Genomic DNA, 18,694 nt, shown 5'->3' on the forward strand with positions numbered 1-18,694 from the left:
AAAGACAAAGGGGTCACTCTCAAGGCAAACAAATTTAAATTTAATGCAACATGTATTGACTACCTAGGTTACAAAATATCTGAACAAGGAGTAGAACCTAAGGCAAGCTTAGTTAAAGCAATTGAGGATTTTCCAGCTCCTGGTAATAAAGATCAAGTTAGGTATTTTATGGGTTTAATTGAATTCTACGCCAGATTTGTCCCTAAATGTGCTGAAAAGGCTCATAATATAGGGAATCTTTTGAAGAAAAATGTCAAATTTGAGTGGTGTTCAAAGTGTGAGCAAGAATTTCAGATCATAAAAAAGAAACTAGCACATGCCATTCAGTTAAAACCATTTGACACTAAGGATGAAATAGTGACTGATGCCAGCCAGATAGGTTTAGGTGCTGTTTTGTTGCAATGTAAACTTGGTAAGGATGAGGTGATTGCTTTTGCTTCACGTAGTTTGAGGGGTGCTTAATCTACTTATTCAACCGTAGAAAGAGAAGCCCTTGCGTGTTGGTGGGGAACTATGCACTTTAAAGCTTATTTGTGGGGTGTGCATTTTACAGTCAGGGTGGATCATAAACCTCTTGTGCAGTTGTTCTGTACTAGAGGTGCTCAACATGCTACTTCCAGAATAGCAAAATGGCAGTACAGATTACAAACATATGATTATCATATTGAATATGTGCCAGGAGCTAGGGATTTACTTGCATATTGCCTTTCTCGTCTTCCTAGTTTGTGTATAAATAATGAGGATGAAGAAGGGATTGAGGAGTGTTGGACCTGGCTTTTTGACAGGGTCATCCCCAAACTTTTTGCCTTCCTCCTTTTCTTTTTCTGACCTCATTTTTGCTGGTTTTTAGACTCTGCGCGCTTTACCACTGCTAACCAGTGCTAAAGTGCATATGCTCTCTCCCTTAAAACATGGTAACCTTGAATCATACCTGATTGGACTATTAATTTACTTATAAGTCCCTAGTAAGGTGCACTTTATGTGCATAGGGCTGGTAAATTAAATGCTACTGGTGGGCCAGCAGCACTGGTTGTGCCACCCACTTAAGTAGCCCCTTTTCCTTGTCTCAGGCCTGCCATTGCAAGGCCTGTGTGGGCAGTTTCACTGCCACCTCGACTTGGCATTTACAAGTACTTGCCAAGCCTAGAACTCCCCTTTTTCTTCATATAAGTCACCCTTAATGTGTGCCCTAGGTAACCCCTAGAGCAGGGTGCTGTGTAGGTAAAAGGCAGGACATGTACCTGTGTAGTTATATGTCCTGGTAGTGTAAAGCTCCTAAATTCGTTTTTACACTAATGTGAGGCCTGCTCCCTTCATAGGCTAACATTGGGGCTGCCCTCATACACTGTTGAAGTGGCAGCTACTGATCTGAACGGAGCAGGAAGGTCATATTTAGTATGGCCAGAATGGTAATACAAAATCCTACTGACTGGTGAAGTCGGATTTAATATTACTATTCTAGAAATGCCACTTTTAGAAAGTGAGCATTTCTTTGCACTTAAATCCTTCTGTGCCTTACAATCCACGTCTGGCTGGGCTTGGTTGACAGCTCCTTGTGCATTCACTCAGACACACCCCAAACACAGGGTACTCAGCCTCACTTGCATACATCTGCATTTTGAATGGGTCTTCCTGGGCTGGGAGGGTGGAGGGCCTGCTCTCACACAAAGGACTGCCACACCCCCTACTGGGACCCTGGCAGACAGGATTGAACTGAAAGGGGACCTGGTGCACTTCTTAGCCACTCTTTGAAGTCTCCCCCACTTCAAAGGCACATTTGGGTATAAAACAGGGCCTCTGCCCTACCTCATCAGACACTTGCTGGAGAAGAAACCTGAACCAGAACCTACATCCTGCCAAGAGGAACTGCCTGGCTGCTCAAAGGACTCACCTGCCTGCTTTCTACAAAGGACTGCTGCCTTGCTGTTGCCCTGCTGCCTTGCTGAACTCTTGTCTGGCTGTGAAAGTGCTCTCCAAGGGCTTGGATAGAGCTTGCCTCCTGTTCCTTGAAGTCTCAGGACCAAAAAGACTTCCCTCTTTCACTTGGACGCTCCGTGCGGCGAAAATTTCGACGCACAGCTTGTTTCGCGGCGAGAAAAACGCCGCACTCCAACACTGATCGACGCGACGCTCTTGGGACGATCGAAGATCCGACGCACGGCCTCGCAAGGACAACGCCGCCCGACCTCTAGAGGAGAAATCGACGTGACGCCTGCCGTGAGATCGTAATTTCAACGCGCAGCCCCGCAGATCGAAGTCTAGAGGAGAAATCGACGCGACGCCTGCCGTGAGATCGTAATTTCGACGCGCAGCCCCGCAGACCGACGCGCAGCCGGAGAACAAGCAGGAAAATCCACGCACAGACCCGGGACATCTGGTAATCCCCGCGATCCACAGAAAGAGACTGTCCGCGCGCCGGAAAACGACGCCCGACTTCCCCGCGTGGAAAATAACGACGCAAGTCCGTGTGTGCTGGGGAGAAATCGACGCACACACCCTTTTTCCACGCACCTCTTCCTTTGTGGCCCTCTGAGGAGATTTTCCACCAGAAACCAGGTACTTTGTGTTTGAAAGAGACTCTGTTTACTTTCTAAAGACTAAAGACACTTTATATCACTTTTCAGTGATATCTTTACAAATTCATATTGCAACTTTATTCTTTTTGACCTACAATTATCCTGATAAATATTATATATTTTTCTAAACGCTGTGTGGTGTATTTTTGTGGTGCTATATGGTGGTATTGTATGATTTATTGCACAAATACTTTACACATTGCCTTCTGAGTTAAGCCTGACTGCTCATGCCAAGCTACCAGAGGGTGGGCACAGGATAATCTTGGATAGTATGTGACTTACCCTGACTAGAGTGAGGGCTTTTGCTTGGACAGAGGGTAACCTGACTGCCAACCAAAAACCCCATTTCTAACATTGGTGATCAGCGATGAGGATAGGACTTGTATTTGTGCAGTGACATACAGTAGCTAAGTATTTCACTACCTACCCACAGTTGAAGGTCAACTTGGTTTTTATCTCTTTTTGAAAACCTGATTTTTTCCTGACAATTTTCAAAAACTAAATCCTCACTCAACATGTCTCTGACTGGGTCTCAGACAGGAGACTTTGACCTAGTCCAGTTGGATGCATATACGGTCAAACAACTAAGAGGATTCTGCAGGGCATTGAGGGTACCCACCCAAGGGGCCTCCAGAAAGGAGGACTTTCAAGTGGCGCTGAGGGCCTGGGCAGAAGCCCATTTAGAGGATGATGAGGAAGAGGAGCCAGAAAATGGCACCTCAGAGGAATTTTCACTATCTGTGGATGGTGTTACCACTGCAATTGTGCCCCCTTCCAGACCAGGGAGCAGTGTCTCTATGCAAAGCCTGACCGCAGAGGAAAGGAGAGAGGAAAGGGAGTTCCAATTGCAAATGGCAAAACTGAAAATTGAGGCTCAACAGGAGGAGAGAAGGGCAGAGAGAGAAGCCAAACGAGCTGAGGCTGAAAGAGCAGCCCAACAGATTGAAGCTGAAAGGGCAGCCAAACAAGCGGAAGCTGAAAGAGCAGCCAAACAGGTGGAAGCTGAAAGAGCTTTGGCTGAAAAGAAACTATTGTTGGCTCATGAACTGAGTCTCAAGGAGCTGGAGATCAAGGCAAGACAGTCTGAATCCAGCAATAATGGTGGCAGCATACTGACAGGACCTGCTGGAGAAAAGAAGGTTCGTATACCCAAAAATGTGGTGCCCAGTTTTGTGGTGGGAGATGACATAGATAAATGGTTAGCTGCTTATGAAGTTGCACTAAGGGCTCATGAGGTTCCTGAAGGGCAATGGGGGGTAGCTATGTGGGGTTATGTACCACCATTGGGGAGGGGTACACTCCTCACATTGGATCAACCTGATCAAAACACATACCCACTTCAGAAAGCCACTTTACTTGCCAAGTTTGGGCTGACCCCTGAGGGATACCGTCAGAGGTTCAGGGACAGCACCAAACAAACCACACAAACATGGGTAGATTTCTTTGACTTCTCCAGTAAGGCACTGAATGGATGGGTGCGGGGCAACAAAGTAGCTGATTATAAAGGGTTATATGACTTGATTCTGAGAGAGCATATGCTTAATACTACTTTTACAGAGTTGCGCCAGCACTTAGTGGATAGTAAGCTGACTGATCCCAGGAAGCTTGCTGAGGAGGCGGACCTCTGGGCAAGCACCAGAGTGTCCAAAAAGGTATCTGGGAGTGACCCCGAGAAGGGTAGTTCCGGTTCCCCCCAACAAAGTGAGGGGGAGGTTAGAAATGACCCAGACGAGTCCCAGAGTAAGGGGGGAAGAAAGGGTTCCCATACCTCATCTGAGAAACAGGGTGGGGGTTCTGGTGGGCAGTGGCCCAAAGCATCCCATTCCCAACCCCGCTGCTTTGAGTGTTCCCAGATAGGACACAGGAAGGGGGACTCTGTCTGTCCAAAGAACTCACCCAATATTGGGACCTCTACAGGGGTGGCCCATGTGGCCTTAGGGGAATGTAGTCCCCAGGGGCAGGTCGTAGACCATGCCTTCATCTCCTTTAGTTGGGAGGTGGACTCAGAGGGTAAACTGGTGATCCCTGAGGGTGGGAGTCGTCACTTCCACCAGGTGGGAGTGAATGGGATCCCAGTCACCGCTCTGAGAGACACAGGGGCTAGTCTTACCATGATTGTGGAGAGACTAGTGTCACCAGAGCAGTACACCGGACAGGTGTGTAGAGTGACTCCAGCCATTGGGGAAGATTTCTTCCGCCCCATGGCCCGGGTGTCCCTAGAGTGGGGTGGGGAGGTGACCCAGAGGCCGGTCATAGTTAGTCCCCAGCTGCCCATTGACTGCATTCTGGGGAATGAGTTTCCCTTAGTGTCAGGAGAGCTGAGAGGGCCAACCCCCAAGGGTGCCCTAACAGTTCAGATGTCTGGCAGTACCACTCCCCAGAGGAGGGTATGTAAGCCCCGATGGGGAGGCACGGGGAGGAAGGACTCACCCCTGCCCTCTGTTCAGCCTCAGAGTACAGACCCTGGGCTGAGGGACCAGTATCAGGGACCCACCCCTGGCCTGGTGAGAGTGGAGAAGGGGTGCAAGACCCCTGGGGTTACTACCCCCCATTCTGGGATGCTACAGGAATCCCTTGGGAGCTCCCTACCAGCCCCCCAGTTGGAGGAGAAGCTCAGCCAACGGCCCCCCTCAGGGTCTCCACCTAGCAGTGGATGGTCAGGGGCCTGGCTCATAACACTGACAGCTGTCAGTGGCATCTGTTGGTTTCTGTCCTTGTGGGCAGAGTTTTCCCTGGGTTGGGGACAGAAGTCAGACCCAAGGAATGGAATGGGCCACATCACTTTGTTGGCCATGGTGATACTGTCTGCATACTGGGATGCATCTGTAAACAAATTAAAGTTAGGAGGTGTACAGATGGGGTCCTCAGGTGATGAGAAGGGTTCCCCATGGGCCAGATCAGTGGCCCCAGAGAGTATAGACAAAGAAGCCTCACTGAGTTCAGAAAGGCGTAGAACTGGCGAGTGCCCCTGCAGTACTGGGCCATTGTCCATGTTCTATCGCCTTAAGCAGGGAAGTCCATTAGAGTGTTGATTAGTCTACCCTGGCTTTAGGCTGGGAGGGGGTCATGTTGGACCTGGCTTTTTGACAGGGTCATCCCCAAACTTTTTGCCTTCCTCCTTTTCTTTTTCTGACCTCATTTTTGCTGGTTTTTAGACTCTGCGCGCTTTACCACTGCTAACCAGTGCTAAAGTGCATATGCTCTCTCCCTTAAAACATGGTAACCTTGAATCATACCTGATTGGACTATTAATTTACTTATAAGTCCCTAGTAAGGTGCACTTTATGTGCATAGGGCTGGTAAATTAAATGCTACTGGTGGGCCAGCAGCACTGGTTGTGCCACCCACTTAAGTAGCCCCTTTTCCTTGTCTCAGGCCTGCCATTGCAAGGCCTGTGTGGGCAGTTTCACTGCCACCTCGACTTGGCATTTAAAAGTACTTGCCAAGCCTAGAACTCCCCTTTTTCTTCATATAAGTCACCCTTAATGTGTGCCCTAGGTAACCCCTAGAGCAGGGTGCTGTGTAGGTAAAAGGCAGGACATGTACCTGTGTAGTTATATGTCCTGGTAGTGTAAAGCTCCTAAATTCATTTTTACACTAATGTGAGGCCTGCTCCCTTCATAGGCTAACATTGGGGCTGCCCTCATACACTGTTGAAGTGGCAGCTACTGATCTGAACGGAGCAGGAAGGTCATATTTAGTATGGCCAGAATGGTAATACAAAATCCTACTGACTGGTGAAGTCGGATTTAATATTACTATTCTAGAAATCCCACTTTTAGAAAGTGAGCATTTCTTTGCACTTAAATCCTTCTGTGCCTTACAATCCACGTCTGGCTGGGCTTGGTTGACAGCTCCTTGTGCATTCACTCAGACACACCCCAAACACAGGGTACTCAGCCTCACTTGCATACATCTGCATTTTGAATGGGTCTTCCTGGGCTGGGAGGGTGGAGGGCCTGCTCTCACACAAAGGACTGCCACACCCCCTACTGGGACCCTGGCAGACAGGATTGAACTGAAAGGGGACCTGGTGCACTTCTTAGCCACTCTTTGAAGTCTCCCCCACTTCAAAGGCACATTTGGGTATAAAACAGGGCCTCTGCCCTACCTCATCAGACACTTGCTGGAGAAGAAACCTGAACCAGAACCTACATCCTGCCAAGAGGAACTGCCTGGCTGCTCAAAGGACTCACCTGCCTGCTTTCTACAAAGGACTGCTGCCTTGCTTTTGCCCTGCTGCCTTGCTGAACTCTTGTCTGGCTGTGAAAGTGCTCTCCAAGGGCTTGGATAGAGCTTGCCTCCTGTTCCTTGAAGTCTCAGGACCAAAAAGACTTCCCTCTTTCACTTGGACGCTCCGTGCACCGAAAATTTCGACGCACAGCTTGTTTCGCGGCGAGAAAAACGCTGCACTCCGACGCTGATCGACGCGGCGCTCTTGGGACGATCGAAGATCCGACGCACGGCCTCGCAAGGACAACGCCGCCCGACCTCTAGAGGAGAAATCGACGCGACGCCTGCCGTGAGATCGTAATTTCAACGCGCAGCCCCGCAGATCGAAGTCTAGAGGAGAAGTCGACGCAACGCCTGCCGTGAGATCGTAATTTCGACGCGCAGCCCCGCAGACCGACGCGCAGCCGGAGAACAAGCAGGAAAATCCACGCACAGACCCGGGACATTTGGTAATCCCCGCGATCCACAGAAAGAGACTGTCCGCGCGCCGGAAAACGACGCCCGACTTCCCAGCGTGGAAAATAACGACGCAAGTCTGTGTGTGCTGGGGAGAAATCGACGTACACACCCTTTTTCTACGCACCTCTTCCTTTGTGGCCCTCTGAGGAGATTTTCCACCAGAAACCAGGTACTTTGTGTTTGAAAGAGACTCTGTTTACTTTCTAAAGACTAAAGACACTTTATATCACTTTTCAGTGATATCTTTACAAATTCATATTGCAACTTTATTCTTTTTGACCTACAATTATCCTGATAAATATTATATATTTTTCTAAACGCTGTGTGGTGTATTTTTGTGGTGCTATATGGTGGTATTGTATGATTTATTGCACAAATACTTTACACATTGCCTTCTGAGTTAAGCCTGACTGCTCGTGCCAAGCTACCAGAGGGTGGGCACAGGATAATCTTGGATAGTGTGTGACTTACCCTGACTAGAGTGAGGGCTTTTGCTTGGACAGAGGGTAACCTGACTGCCAACCAAAAACCCCATTTCTAACAAGGAGGATGATGAATTGGTGTGCATTATAGATTGCCACCTCGAAGGTGCTGTGACTGAAGACGAGTGGAAGCAAGAGTGTGACAATGATGAACAGATAGGTGAAGTTAAACTAGGTATTGTACAAGGGTGGTCCGATGAAAACTAAGTGAGGCTTACAAAAAAGTTTTTGATGAGTTATCAGTGTTCAATCAAATTCTAGTTGTGCCGGAGAGCATGAGGAACAAGGTACTAACTCTTGTCCATAAAGGGCATATAGCAATGCGGGCTATGAAGAGGAAAATCCGTGAGAATATTTGGTGGCCAGGGTTAGATAAAAGTGTAGAACACTTTGTAAGAGATTGTTTAATGTGTGCAGTAAGTGATAAGTCTCAAGTCACATTACCTAGTCCTGTTGAGGCAGTAAAAGTACCTAACAAACCGTAGAGCAAAATTCCTATTGATAATATTGGTCCTATGGTGCTATCCAGTGGGGTGGTGTTAATAGATTCTTATAGTCGTTGTCCAGAGCACAAGATCGTAAAAGTGCCTAATTCTAAAAAAAAATATCGAATTCCTTGAATCTGTTTTTGATAGGGAAGGAGTCCCTGATGAAATTTTGATGGATAATGGCTGTCAGTTTACTTCAACTCAATTTTCTAGTTATCTGGTACACATGGGCATCAGGCATGCCAAAAAGTCATTGTATCATCCTAGAAGCAATGGTCTTATGGAATGATTCAATAGGGTCATTAAAGAGAATGTGCAGTTAGCTAAGGCCAATGGTTTAAACTGCAAATTAGAACTTAAAAAATTGTTATGGGTGGAGCGTACTACTCCCAACGCGGATACAAGGGTATCTCCATTTGTCCTGTTGAGAGGTAGGGTTCCAGCAACCAAATTAACAAGACAGTGGATGGGTGAGTTCGCCATTGACGAATGCATGATTGAAAGGGTAAGTGAAAGGAGAGCGCAAGTTCAGAATAAGTATGTAGAGGAACCGAGAAAGACGATTTGTGTGAAGGTAGAAGATTATGTAAAAGTTAAAAGTACACATATCATTCAGAAAGGAGAGTCAAGATTTTCTACACTCAAAGTAGTTGATAGAGTTTGCGAAAATGCAGTTAAATTGAGTGACGGAAATTGGTGGAATAAGGAAAAATTGTCAATAGCTCATGAGGTAGAACTTAAGAATAAAAAAAGAAATGTAAATACTAGCAATGTCAAGAATGTAATCGACAAGGTGGAAGGACTAAAACCGAGAGCATCGTCAAGGGTTAAGAAGTGACCTAACAAATATCGAGATTATGTGTTATTTACTTAACTTGTTTCATATCTTGGTATTGGCGTTCCAATTCAATGTTCCTGATTCAAGATAATGTGTTTTCACTTATATTTAGTTAGTTAATTGTTGTTAATGTTTTTGTAATTTTATTATGATGTAATTCTTTGGTTTAGTATGATTTTTCGTTCTCTTGCTATTTTTATGTATTCTCATGATCTTCATATTGTATTCGTTGTTATGTGAAGGGGGAAGATGTGTTGGGTCTTGGGTCTATGTGCTTGTTGGGTCTCGTGCTTGTTGACATATGAATGAGCACGAGACTCAACAGAATGTCAGGGGAAAGGAATGTGGGTGACGGTAGAGCTAGCAGATAAAGGAGAAACCTGGTGTGGGAAGGTTGTTCCTGTGTGTCGTGCTGCTTAATTTGAATAAATTTACCTTGGAAGCGCATCCTTGTATGACACTGCTCACTCATCAGTAAATCCTAAAGTGTCATCTAAAAACACACTTTTTTTGTAGATCTCTGAATGCACCTTGTAAAGAGAACAGGTAAAGAATTAAAGATATATGTTGCAGATATTAAACAACAAGTACTGTTTAGAAGATCATTATTGCTTCAAAAATAGCTGGATCAGAGGGTGACAAGGATGGGTGCCTTAATGAATGGGATTGCCCAGAGTTCTTCCAGAGAGTTTGGGGACATGTGATTCCAAAACAAAAAAGACAAATTATTGAGATGTTGCAGAAGAGGTGCAAAAAAGTTAGAGCATTGTCCAAGAAGCCTGGCCACTGCAAAATCTGTTAGAGTATCGGTTTCAATTTATTAAGAAGAAAGAGAAATGAAGTGTGTTACTTACTCTCCAGTATTGAGTCAGCAGACTGGCAAACTGTTCCTAGTTCCACTGAGGCTAAAAAATACAGAGATCAATTTGAGACTAAGCACAGCTTCAACCACAGAGTCCTGCTCAAAGATGTAAGTACCACTGCATGTCTACGAATTGCATGTGAGGCAGTCACTCACATGCCTAACCTTAGCCATGCAGGTCCAGCCTTACAATGCTCCTGGAAGTTAGTATCAGTATTCCATCACAGAAAGCAGTAGGAGGAGGTTTATGCATTGCCTCTCATAAGATTTTGCACAAGACGACAAATTGTATCAATATTCCTCAAAGGAATGTCAGAGTCAAACGACACAGATGGGTGGGTTGAAGTTTTTGGGAGACAGAAAAGTGTCATGTAAGAAGAGCTAGACCTCTTACAGCCAGGGGTGGGATTTCCTAGTGTGATAGTCACTGCTCGATCTGCAGCAGCAGAAGCTACTTACCAACACTCCAAACACGACTCTGTGTTTGTCAACATTTTATGGTTGCATTGTCTTTCCACTGTTTCCACTGGTCTTTGCATCCTCACACCTTTGTTCTGTTTTCCCTGATCAGTTCCCTGTTGGTCCCTCCCTTACCACATGTGCTTGTTGTCCTATGTCTGCCGTTTCTCAATATCCATTGATCTGACTTTTTGTTGCTCCATCTCTGAAAGATTACCTGCTCTTTGTTGCTCCTGGGATCAGCGTTGATGTCTTGGTCAACATCTAGTCTCATCATGGCGCCCTCCATCAGGGACCACAGTAAGCTGAGTACATATCTGCTATCACAATATCATTCTCTGCATCTATTTGTTTCTAACACTGTGACACTTACCATTCTTACTCAGCACACACCATCATTCACGTCAGTTGGCATACAGTTTACCAATAAAGTTGGCAATTTACCATTGTCATCTTGCTACTGCCCTTCTAGGACCCCACTGTTGTTTTCCTGCAGTGCCAGATTGCAGCTTGTCTTATACTTCACTGACCGCATGATTAATTTATAGCACATAGTGATGAAGCACCATCCTCTTTGTAATGTCTCTGATCTCATGTCCTTTCAGATGTGTTTGCTCCTTTATACTATGATCTTCCGGGGTAATTAATCACTGCAAACATCTTCCGGAATAATTTATCACTGCAAACTCTATTGGTAGCCTTTGAGGGTATGGGTCATATACATTGGTGAGGAATTCATTTAGAAAATTGTAACCTTTCAGCAAGAGTCAATATGCATAAAAGAAGATCACAAAGCCATTAAAAGAAGACAATGGAGTCTGAAAGTAGGCCCTGGTGAGTAGAGTTGGGTTTAGGCAGCTACCCAGAAGATTCAAGTCATTGAATTAAGCCTGGAGGCCAGTTTAATGGAGGATAGCTGTTGGACCTGGCCCTTGTGGCAGGTTCATTCTCTGACTTTTTGCCTCTGTCCTCCTATTTTTTCTGGCCTCTCGCTGTTGGCTCTAGGACTCTGAGCACTTTATCACTGCTGATCAGTGCTAAAGTGCAGATGCTCTCCCATCTAAAGTTGATATGATTGGCTTATACCTAATTGGCATATTTAATTTACCTATAAGTCCTTTGTACAGTGGTATCTCTATACCCAGGGCCTGTAAATTAAATACTAATAGTGGGCCTGCAGCGCTGCTTGCGCCACCCACTGAAGTAGCCTTTCAAACCTGTCTCAGGCCTGCTAGACCAAGGCCTGTATGCGCAGTTTTCTGCCACAGGGACCTGGGATCTAAATTTACTTGCCAGGCCCAGAACTCCCCTTTTACTACATGTAGGTCACCCCTAAGGTAGGCCCTAGCTAGCCCTATGGGCAGGGTGCTATGTATGTAGAAGGCAGGACATGTGCCAGGTAGTGTGGCGTGTCCTGGTAGTGACAAACAGCCTAACTTGGTGTCTCACTGCTGTGAGTGCTGCCTTCCCATAGGATTGCATTAGAAATGCCCTACCTTATGTGTAGGGGGTATTGTCTGATTTATGAGGGGTAGCGTAGGCATGTTTGGTATGGTTGTAATAGTAGTAAGAAATGCTGCCTACTGGTGTGAGTGGAATTTTGTATTACTGCTACAGAAATGCCACTTCTAGAAAGTGAGCATTTCGCTGTGCTTATGACTATGGTGTTGGCAGCTTGACTCCAATCCACGTCTGGGCAGAGTTACAGTTGGACTTTGTGCAAACTTTTCAGAAAGCCCATACACAGGGAGGGTGGAGGTGTCACAGAGGTGCATCTGCATGCTGAATAGTCTCCCTGGGCTGAGAGAAGGGAGAGGCGGGGGAACCGGCATTTGTAAAGTCTGTGCCGTGGCCTCACACAATAGGGTTGTTTACCCCCAACTAATGTTTTGAGCCTGTGCTAGAGGAGAGACGGGCACTCCCAGAACCATTTGTAACTGGTTGGAACCTCCTCTCCCCTCCTTTGTGGACACACTGTAAAACTGAGTATAAGTACAGGGGAGTTTTCCCCTCAATCTGGGAACTCTTGAAACTTACCTCGAGCTGGACACAGACTGCTGGAGGGACTCCCCAGGAACCAACATGGACTGCTGCTGCTGGGCTGACCTGTGACCTGCTGGATCACTAGGAGAGGCTGCCATCTGTCTGCATCCACCTTGCCTGCTGCTGGGCCCTATCACCTGTGCTCCTTCCTCTGTTACTGTTGTCCCGCAGGGGATGGGTGCGTGGCCCTCGACCCTATGCAACATGAATCTAGCACCTGGAGGAGCGCTCATCTTTTGACCTATAAAGCGTTCTGAATGCGTGGTCTGGTGGCCAAGGAACTTCCCTCAGCGCTTGAAAGCGCTTTTCTGGCCCCAGGATTCACCGCCGCGACCCGGGCGTTGCACTTGGTAAAACACGTGTTGTTAATCAATGCCGCAGCCCGGGCGGGTGGTTTCTTCAAAGCGCGAGTGGCGCGCTGCTTCTGTACCCCCAGGACTTGAGGAGAACCTAAAAGAAATAAGACCGGAGCAAGTGTGCTCCTATCGGTGACCCCGAGGCAAGGTTCACTCAGAGGACCACCTCCGGGGCACCAGCAGGCCCAGACTTAGGCCTAATCACCGCTGCGACCGGCCGGGAGCAGAGACACTCGCGCACCAAATCGGGTGCGGGCGAGTGCTCAGTGATGGCCCCAGGAGGGAGGAAGACCTCTACAGAGGTCTCCCCCGGATCCCAGGGCCACCCAGACAGCAGGATGCAGGGAAGGAGGTAAGGGAAGGACCACTCCTCCCCCGGTCACTGCCACAGGAGCATGAGGCTCCAGTGATCCTTGGGTACGGTGAAGTGCGGGCGGGGTGGAAGTCTCATCGGAGGCTCCCCGTGCAGCCAGGCCCCTTTATTGATCTTTTGGGGCATTGTTGTGTCCCCCCCCTTGTGGAAGGGCCATTGGAGGTGTGGGGGCCCCCCAGAGATTGCAGGCCCCAGGAGAGCTGGTTATGAAACCAGAGGAGGTGCATGTTGCCCCCCTCCTCTCCTATTCTTAAGAGTGGCCCCCAGAATGAGCGCATGGAGCACCAGGAGCCCCATTTTTTTCCATCTCAGCACTAGGAGTGCCTTTACATCACAAACCAGGTACTTTTAAAAGGACTTATATTCAAATGTTCCTCTTATGGACATGATGGATGTAAATGTTAACCAGCGTAGTTTTATGATGTTTCATATATGTTTGCTAATGTTCCTTTTATGGGCATAACATGCTAATTTTTCCTTATTTGCCATATGTTTTATAATGTTCCTGACATAGGCGTTTATGATATTTCTATGACAAGTGCATTTGTGTAGTAATGTGATTCCTGACTACTGCTTATGTTGCAGAATGCTGAGTAACCTGTGTGTTATATGTGGCTACTGCTGGTTCTGCAGAGTAACTAATGTGTAACATTCTGACAACTGCTAAGGCAGCAGGATATTACTGACATATTGTGTTTGGTCTAATAATTGTGTTGTGTACAATACAGTATATTTTCATAAAATTGGGTGTCGTGTTTCCTTTGTGGTGGGGATAGTGCGTCACATGTGTTGTGCAAACGCTTTACACATTGCCTCCGGGTTAGGCCTGACTGCTTGTGCCAAGACACCAAGGGGGTGAGAAGGGGTTATCTTGGACGTGTAACTCCCTTGCCCTGACTAGAGTGGGTGGGTTCTGCCTGGCTTAGGTGCATAACCTAGCCAACCAGAAACCCCATTTCTAACAATAGCCCTGTGCCTAACTCAAAAGGTATGTGTTTTGCAACCTTCTGAATCGGATAAAAGCATTTTCCAAAGTAACATATAATGGGAGAGGGTCTCATGGAGATCATCCGTTTAGGTGAAGGGTGGCTCCCTAAAATCTCTTTCAGCGGAATGACTGGATTGACAACACATTGACAACAAATTCTGCAGCGTCTTGCTGCAAGGTAGGGAATGAATGTCTTGGACAGATTGTTTGATATTAGCCATGTAAAGCAACTTTAAAATTCAGTAGTTCCTGTGGGGAAATTTCAACGGAGGCGTCACATGTTCAAAGCAGTTCAAGCTAAACATCAGACTTGCACATTTATTTTGGAATCTCTGGAGTTGAAATCGTTTTGTTGGGAAAAAGGAAATACAAGCTTTTACTGTAGACACAAATCATGGTAATGTCCTGAGAGATGCGAAAAAGGAGAAGACTGCTTCTTAACAGACAGAAGTGGTGGAACTTGGAGAATGTAGGTATTTGGTATTTTTCTAGTGTTAACCTATTCCAAAAGGCAGCAGAGTGTTGTACAGGGTCATAGACAAGCATAAAGTCAAGTGATAGGAGAGGTACATGGTTTGTTGGTTGTTAATGTATTGTGATGCAGTCTTCTTTAAAGAGGTGTGTCTTCACATCTTGCCTAAATTGGAGCAGTGTTGGGTCGGTCCTAATGGATCAGGGTATATTGTTCCAGATCTTGGGTGCATAGATGGAAAAGGCCTGCTGATCTGGCGCTTCTTTTTTTACACTTTTGAGTCTGCAGTCTGATGTACACTTCTGAGTCTGCATTTATATCAAGAGCCACCCAAATTAGTGAGTTTGTCTGCAAGATAAGCAGAGGTGCTGATCATGATCGCTATGTAAATGATGCAGCTGGGTTTGAAGATGATGCTGGCCAGCAGGGGAAGCCCATGGAGTTCCATCAGGACAGGGATGATGTGATCATATTTCTTTAGGCCCTTGGTGAGATATATTGTGGTGTGTAGGGTGCCCTAAAGGAGTGCCAGTGTGGAGTCTAGAAGACCATAAAACCGGACATATATGAAGTCACTTTCTACAAGAAACAGTTTTTTCTTTGGAAAAGGGAGTTTGTACCTGGCCGCCTTTGTATTTTTTGCCATTGTGGTCCTTGAGTGTGATGTTGGTGTCCATGGTGAATACAAATGACTTGGTATTCAGTAAACGTTGGGATTCAAAGCTGTCAAGGTTCATGATGGCCTTTGCACTGTAGCTTGTTTGTTGTTCTTGGTAAATAATCGGAATTCAGTCTTGGCTGGTTTGAGCTTTAGGTAAGCGCTAGACATCTAGGGCCTCATTTACAATATTCTGACGCATCAGCCCCAATGCGTCAGATTTCTTGCGCTGCACTACGTTCCCCTAATGATGCCATAGATGTGCTGTATTTACAATACAAACCTCCATGGCGCATGTTTTCTCTGACACATCTGTTGGTGCTAAACTCACGCACTGCGGGACTAGCCTCAAAAAAATTATGCTACTCCAGCAGTGCGGGGAGGCCTAAAGACCTGTGTCAATTTTACGCCTGCTCTGAGCACAGTGAAGTTGCAGAATGACACAGTGAAATGTAGATTTCACTGTGTCAGTTCTGCGTGGTTTTTCCTGTGAGAACACCTACCCTGCATACATTGTACCTGGTGCAGGTATAATGTGACACAAGGGTTCACAAACTGACGCATTGGGCCCAATGCGTCAGTTTGTAAATCTGGAACAATGTAGAGCACTGCTAGCGCCATGGCTGCATAAAAAAAAAAAAAATGATGCAACTGTGGTGCAAAGGCCTTGTAAATGTGGCCTCTAGTTCTGGATGATAAGCAGAGTGTTTGAGGTACAGTTAAAGTATGAAGAGAAGCTCGCTGTCAACCATCCCTCACAGGCTACTTTAGACAGTAGTTTGGGATGGGAGTGGTGAGGGAGGGAAGGGCAGTGGACTCAGTGCCCCGGAAAAAGGCAGATGGACGGTGTCAGGCATCCTTAGAAGAAAGATCTGTTTTCTCACAAATCAACCAAAGCCAGTCTTTCTGCATTAAGTGGTGGATATGGGACAGACAGTCACATATTAGATATGTTGGGAGATTTGCCATCAAGCTTGAGGTGGAGTTCAATTTACACATGGGTGCCAGCTGGTAACAACGGTGAGCCCATCTAGCCACCACTAAAACTATATCACGTGTGCCATAACCTAGGGCAGTGTATGGGCAGAGATTGTTTATCTACATAAGCACCAAGTTTGCATTTTGTCTCAAAGGCCCATATGTACAAAAGCCTTTTGCATTTCTTAACAAGCCGAATCGCAATTTCGGCCAGTAATGAAATGCAAAACAGCCTTTTCCTATGTACAACAGGGTTCTGTGGCAATGCAAATTATGATTGCTACCCTGTAGAAATCGCAATTCGCAATTACCAAACTAGGGGCCAGATGTAGCAAAGGTTTTTACCCATTCTGTGTCTATGGGAAAAAGTGTTCATACATATGGCCCTAGGAAATTGCAAATAGGTAATTCCTATTTGCGATTTCTTAAGCACATGTACAAAGCATTTTCCTAAATGCAAAATGGGCATTTAGGAAATGCTATTACCATTGAATTCAAGTCAATGGCAACCATGAGCAAAATATAAAAAGGCATCCAAAACTGCAGTTTTGGCAGTGCCATAGAGGGCACACTCGCCCCAGGGCATTTGAGTGTTTCACACTTGCACTACCTTTTTGGGGGGGATTTAAAGGGTGGCCTTAGGCCCATCCCACCCTTGGTTGTGCATTTTCAAATTTGCGATTTCCCATTGGGCCATTTGTGACCAGAAAAAAACTTTTTGTCATGTACCAAAGGCAAAATGCGACTTAGCAACTTGTTACTGAATTGCATTTTGCTTTTGTGATTCAGTATTAGGAAGGGGCATGTTAAGGGCATCCTTTCCTAACACCAAATCGCACTGGTATGTATGAACGTTTTGCGACCGTAATGCGGTCACTAATCATTTTGGGCCAGATGTAGGAAACAAAAAATTTGCGACTCGCATTTTGCGAGTTGATGCGACTCGCAAAATGCGAGTCGCTAATTGAAATACAGGTAAAATAACCGGGCCAAAATAGCGACTCGCACCCGGAGTCGCAACGCAGTGAGCGAGTCCGCCGATTTGCGAGTGGGTGTCGCAAATTGCGATTACCTTGTTAATTGCTTACAGGTGCTGCAGAACACTCCAGAAACCACTCCAGAACACTCTGGAAACACTTCCTGGCACATGATGATGACATCACAGCCAGGAAGTTAACAAATACACCTGGGAGGAGGGAGGACCACACCCTTTTATAACTGCTGAACTGCACACAGGAGAAACAGCAGCTGCCTTGGAAGGAACTCCAAGGAAGAGAAAACTGAAGTTCTCAGAGAGGGAGCTGGAGGTGCTGACAGACGAATGCTGTCAGCACCATGACAAATTATTTGGGAAGGCAGCCCTAAATGTGCCAGAAGCCACCAAGAGACAGCTGTGGCAGGACATCCAGGACAAAATCAACTCCCTGGGGGTGAGCCACAGGAGTATTGATGACATCAAAAAAAGGTGGTATGACCTCCGCTCCCGGACCAAGGAGAGGGTAGCTGAAAGGCTCCGGGAGATGAGAGGCACAGGAGGGGGACCATCGTTAGTGCCACCACCCACACCCCTGGAAGAAAGGGTGGAGGAAACCCTGGAGCAGGAGGCAGTATCAGGATTTGGGGACCTGGACACCTCAGAGCCCAGCACATCAACCGGTGAGTACCATGTGACATGCCTGTACCCCCATCAATGCCATACCCCCACCAACCACGTACACAGGGGCATGCACAACCAAGATAGCTCCATTTCAGGGTAGCAAACATCAGAATGATGCATTATGGGAAATGTAGTCAAGTAGGCAGTTCATAGGCAATTGTTTATTAGGAAGTGTGCAACAGATAGTAGACACTGACAGTCTGTTCCCCATGTCCCACAGGTCTCCCACAAGACACCACCACAACTCAAATCAGCCAGCCCCATGAGGACACCTCAGGACCTGCCAGCACTCCCATCTGCACGGCCAACATCATCCCTGCAGTATCCACACCTGCTGCAACTGTGTCCCAAGAGGCTGCGCCAGCAACAGGCAGGAGTGAGACATTGGAACACACAGGGCAGCCACCGCTGCGCAGGCGACGCAGGTCCAGGGCATCAGGGCTGCAGTCTGCATCCGGCCAACTACCTCCCAGCACCAGTGAGGCACAGCTGCTGGGTGGTCAGCGCCTACAAAATAACATTTTAGGGAGGATTAGTGGTGTGCTGCACCGCTTCGTGCGCACTAACGAGGCCAGCATGCAGCAACTGAACTCCAGGATGGACATGATAGTGACAAACACTGGAGACCTTGCCCTAGCCATGAGGGAACTGGCGGCAGGACTACTGGCCCAGGCCGAGGGTGGGCGGCGCAGGGACCGTCAGCTCCTGCACAGACTAGACAGGATGGCCACATCCATCGGCAGGCTGGTGATGAACACCACAGGCCTGTCGA

General features: G+C 46.9%; 1 protein-coding gene across 1 annotated transcript in view; it reads left to right on the forward strand.

Annotated features, from left to right (window-relative positions):
* The window catches only part of TIGIT (T cell immunoreceptor with Ig and ITIM domains), a 277,764-nt gene that overhangs the window by 99,355 nt on the left and 159,715 nt on the right, over positions 1-18,694 (forward strand). The window lies entirely within an intron of this gene.

The sequence above is a fragment of the Pleurodeles waltl genome, chromosome 8, assembly GCF_031143425.1.
Source record: "Pleurodeles waltl isolate 20211129_DDA chromosome 8, aPleWal1.hap1.20221129, whole genome shotgun sequence".
NCBI lineage: Eukaryota > Metazoa > Chordata > Amphibia > Caudata > Salamandridae > Pleurodeles > Pleurodeles waltl.